Here is a 5,870-nt window from a genome sequence, read left to right as displayed (position 1 = left end):
CTCTGTAAATAAATACTATTTAAATTCACGTCTTGCACACTTTAATGCCCTTTGTATGGAACATATTCGCTCGCTTCGAACTGGAATCATGGCGGAATATCCGGTGATGTACACTTCCCAGGGCACTTATGGTCGAATAGAACAAACGTCGCACGTGATAACAGATACATATGAAATGTGCAGAGCAGGAGGGCGCGAGGACTGGAATTGGGAACCGCTGATGTAGCCTATTGTAATGTTGTCTCTGGTATTCTGGTCTGTCAGCGTATATGCTTTCAGGGGGCGTGGCTTTGGACGGCGATTGCAGGGAGGGTGGGACGTTCGCTTTCAGTGCTATCAGGCTAAAGTTAGCATTTTCCAAGATCTCCTACTGCACCTTTAAATGTCACAATTAGTGAAAATGTGGCTGCTACAAAAAAAATAAACATTAATTTACTGCTAGCTTTAAGAGTGCAATACTTTTTACCATCTCTACAGTATATTCATTTATTTCATGTTAACCAGAATGTACAGTTTGGCACACCCAGGAAATAAAGTGTACTTTATTTTCCACATAGGGAAATCATTTGCTATGAGATAAAGGTCTACATCAAGCTTATGAGACAGAATTAGGCAAGCAACATTTTCTAATCCCAGAAACAACGGTGCTTTCATGAAAACACATTCCCCAGTGCACAAGATTAGTCAAAAAGAAAAGATTATGCACGAGACTCACTGCGACTGGAAATGTTCAGACTGGTGATCTCATTTTCCCTCTGCAGATTCTGTCTCCATTTCAACATGAATCATTCTGGCATCTGAAAAATAATAAATTAATGCCAAAGCATTTTTATGTTGGTATTTTTTACACTGTAAGGAAAAAACATTTTGTCAGGTAACATAAAAATGTGTTTCATGTTTTAATTAAAAGTATTACAAATATTTGTAGTTTCACTTTTTAAAGTGTGCATAACAGAAATATCATTACTACAAGATGCCAATGTTCAGTAAAGAGGCTGAATATCACAAGCCAAAGTAGCATATAATGCCAAGTAATTTTGCAAGAAATAGCATAAAACATGCATATTTTAGCTCAAGTTTACTTTAGAATTTCAGAATTTAATCCAGAATTTGGAGAATTTTATAACAGACTACAATGCATACAAATAGACAAAAGGTCACCCTTTTTACACATTTGTACTGAAAAACAAGTACTCAATACTTAATTAACATCTTCATAAATACACAATAAAAAAATATATATAATATGCTGAGTTGCTGACAAAATGAAATGAAGTTAACTATTGTGTCTTAGTGGATAGACAGAAGTAGAACAGATAGATAGAAGTAAACAGATAGAATACAGAGAAAATATATAAATGAAATTTTCAGAAATGCCTGACAATATACAGTAGCATCAACAACTATTAAACATAAGGATGCATATGACAGATACACTTTTCTGTACCACAATGTTTGTGTTTGTGACATGCTAATGAACAAATGATAGATATGTACAACTGTGTAGCCTGACACATAATGTCTCTGCAATGGTTCATGTGTCATTTGTCATTTGTCATGCTAGAATCTGATTAGTCTTTAAAAGCTCTTGTGTCCACTTTAAGCTTGCCTTCCTCAAGTGCACTTCCATTGACCTGTGAATGATGTTCAGTGGATGTCTTGTCAGCAACAACATCTGATTTGTGAATCTTAGCCAAGATGCACAACAGTGAAATAAACCTTGGTGGCTACTTTATGTCTTAACTGAGTTCCCTGGACCAGTCTTTAGGGAACTGGAGAACCGCGAAGATGTTCATTTCCAAACTTCCCAAAAAGCAAATCTTACACTGGTCAGCATCTTTATGCATTTTTTAAATTCAATTATTTTCACATTTGTACTTTAAAGTAAATTACTCCATTTTCCCAAGATTGACATGGATCAGCTTACTTCACTTTTTCTTAATTTGTATTTATATGATCCCATTAGTGTATTTTTTCTTTCTTTCTTTGAGGTCACAAATCACAGCTGACATAAGAGATGGCTTTAGCTTCTGCATATATTGATATTTATATTACATTACTAACATATGCCTGCTTATTTCTAATATTTTAATGATCCTGCATTCAGAAATCCAGACAAAAACTCAAACTGAGAACAAACTAAACGCATACTTTACAAACTATTCATTTTGGCTACTTATCTGCATACCATACCATCTGCATGGAAAGAATGTTTATAAAAAATAAAACAATATTTTTAAAATACCCTAAATCATCATTGCAGATGTCATTTAAAAATGTGGCAAATTTGTGGAATTTGTGGATGGCAGCCAAGTCACAAAACCCATTAGTAATTTAGAAATACCGCCGGTATTTACAGTGGTTTTAGGTAAACCAATGCATAACTGGCATAAATATGGAATTTCATTGTCAAGACAGATTCCATTTAGAAGGAATGGAGTGTGGTGTTTTTCCAAACTTTTGAAATCTATTTTCATACTTGGAATATTTGTACAAAACAAAAAGGAAAGACTTCAAAATAGTCTCAAAATATCAAACTCCTGTATATTAACATGAATGGCCTGCAGCTTTGTAAAATCCAAGTGGATTTGCTTTAAGGTCCAGACAAGTGAAATAATAAATCACACATGTGATGTCACTATGAGATACAAACGGTTCTTTGATATGTAGTCAGTTTATAACATGCAACACATTGCACTGACATCGAGAGTGTCTGAGCCGCTTCCCTGCAATCCAGAGTAATCAGTCACAAGCTTACGATCGGATGTCCAAAGGTTCGAGGTCAGAGTGAAAGGTCAGACTGGCTGCCAGAAGTCATGTATTTTTTATTTGATTAAACAACATTTGAAGCAGATTATTCAATCATTACGCAAATGTAAATGGGAAGCAGCCTGTCATATCAACAGAACTGCCAGTTCATGCTGCCAGCGTTTTCACAAAGAGTGATAGTCAACACAACATCAGTGAAAAAATTATGAAAGAGAGGTCCATTTAGCACCAAACATATTGGGATATTGGGGATTTGTGCTACTATGCATTCATAAACATCAAATAAATGTATGAACAATTAGACATAAAACAGTCAAAAAGTTTTTTTTTTTAAGAAATTGTGTTTTAAAGGATTATGGACATAGTGTAATCTGGATTAGTGATGTGTGCGTCATTGCTCTTTAGAGAGCTCTGTGTTCTCAGTCATTTAAAGCACTAAAGTCATTTTAACTATATTGTGGAATGAAAAGGGATATATGCATATTGCCTGCACGACTTTTGTAGTAATTTGATCTGACCTTAAAAAAAAACAAGACAGTAAAAACCTGGATATCAAGAATTAATTAGTACATAAATAAAAATAACACTGTTAGTGGATTATTTAAATGCTACCTATATACTTTTATACTATTTATTAATGTTTTGAATTAGCTTTTATGTTTATATTTTCAGTTTTCATTTTAATTTACAATTTAGACATTTTAAGTGATTTGATCATTTTTATTAGTTTTAGTTTTGTTATATGTAGCTTTACTTTAATTTTATTTCAGTTTTAGTTTTAGTAACTCAAATTAAAACTATTTGAACATTTCTAGTTTTCATTTAAAAAAAAATGTCATCCAATATTTATATATAATAGCTTTATTTCAATTACCAAAAATAATTTTTAATAGTTTTAGTTAACAATAACACTAACCATTAATTCTCAGCAGGGAGAAACAAATGTGAATGGGGGGAAAAAAGACATAGAAAACAATGTCAGTTTTATGCCCAACTCAATCCGAGCAGCTGAGTCTTTAGCCATCTTCAAGAAACGGCTTAAGATACATCTCTTCCATCTACACTTGACCCTCTAACACTAGCACTCTCTATTCTATTTCTATCTACCTGTTTTCTTTTTATTTATTTATTTATTTAAAAACTTGACCCTCTAACACTTGCACTCTCTATTCTATTTCTATTCTAACTACTTGTTTTATTTTTATTTATTATAAACTGACCCTCTATCTAAAACTAACACTCTCTATTCTATTTCTATTCTATCTACTTTTTTCTTTTTATTTATCAAAAAACCTTGCTACATGTACTGTGTTAGACTAACTTGTCACAGCACTTACATAATATTGCTGTTTTGCTGGTTTAATTGCTTCTATTGCTTTGGATAAAAGCGTCTGCTAAATGTAAATGTAAATATTAATATCAGTAATACCTTGAGCCATTTCAATACAATGGTGTAATAAAATAAAATCATAAAGCGGCCAGCCAGAGGAGAAATTAGTATAGAGTTGAATTTATTTAACAAACAATGAATTGATATTTTAATAAGAACTACAGTAAGTGAAATTGAGCTTTGACTCTTGAGGTCTGAGAAAATTTATTTTGTATTAAATATTTTTAAAGTCTATGTCGTGGATAATGGGCACCACAGATTCCTAAGTAGAACTACTCAGAAAAACAAGTCTTAATTTAATAAAAATGTTATGTATCACCAATTTGGTAACAGGACTTTTAAATGTGAAACTGCTGTCCAAGTTTTCATCTGTTAATATGAAGAGAAACAGAGAGCTGATGATGTGTAACGATTTCTTAGCTTGGGTTAATTTTACAAGTGAGCTTGGCTGCTGTCTGAGCCAGCCTCCATTAATGAAATTTTATTTTCTCAACAAGGTTAGCTTAATCCTTTTGTTTATGGTTCACTCACATGGATTAAACATTTTTAATCAGTTTTTCCCTGCATATTTCAATTTGACACATGTGCAGCAGGTCTGTGATATGTTACATGGCATGACAAGAACACACGGTTTGATGTCAAACACTGTATTCTCATATTATACAGTATGTGCAAGTAAACAGTAAAACAAACATACAGTAATCAGAGTACGAACATAAATTAATTTGGCCAGTATGAAAAAATTATTCGGATTCTGTTTCAGTACAGAAACAGATTAAAAGATCAACCACAAATTAATTTCGCCCAGAACGTGCCCACCAGATAAGTACAAATGTTGAACAACACTCAAGAAGATGACTTTACGAGCCTGTAAAAATGTGTTTCTTCAGATTCAGTGATTCATTTCTTAAAAATAATTTAGAGAATCTTGATTATTCTGTCAACAGAATAATACAATCAGAGCAAAATCTAAAAGTGTCAAAACACTGAAATAAAACACAGCCTTCAACTGACTACAGAGCTTTCTAAGCCTATAAAATGGGAGTTTAACCATGATTGCTTCAACTTAAACACAGACATCATGAATTAATACTTTTTACCACAGAAGATTACATGGTGAACTTGTTTCCCATGATTTCAGATCAGATCAGAATGGAGTTCAGGCTGGAACAGCACAAAAACTTTGATCCTCCGAGAACGAATCGAGTGAAGAAGAGGAGGAGGAGGGATTGGGGACATGACGTATGTGCTTCACGCCAAGCCAATGCAAGGAATTAAAACCATATTATTTCCAGTGAATGACTAGACTGTAAAGACAGGCTGTAGAGTGAGGGATTAAAAAGAGAGCGAGAGGAAGACAGAAAGAGCCACATGAAAACAACAGCTCCCAGGGGGAAACAGACCATTTGAATGCATATTATGTAGTGCACTACATGCACTGAATAAATGCGCAACATCATGTGATGCAAAGGTTCATTATTATTCATTTTCTTTTTTGTGTGGGTTTGTTTATGCTTAATTTAATACATTTTATCATAGTGGAATTATGCCACTTTGTCTATAGAATAAAATCCAACATTTATATAGCTTTAAAAAAAATCAGGTACATCAGAAGGAGTGTTTGCAGACTGTGTTAAATTGTTTTTAATGGGATATTTTATTAAAATTCTATATTTGATATATATATATATATATATATATATATATATAT

The sequence above is a fragment of the Sinocyclocheilus rhinocerous genome, unplaced genomic scaffold (genome assembly GCF_001515625.1).
Source record: "Sinocyclocheilus rhinocerous isolate Xijiao unplaced genomic scaffold, SAMN03320098_v1.1 scaffold869, whole genome shotgun sequence".
Taxonomy (NCBI): Eukaryota; Metazoa; Chordata; class Actinopteri; order Cypriniformes; family Cyprinidae; genus Sinocyclocheilus; species Sinocyclocheilus rhinocerous.
This window is presented reverse-complemented; position numbering follows the sequence as displayed.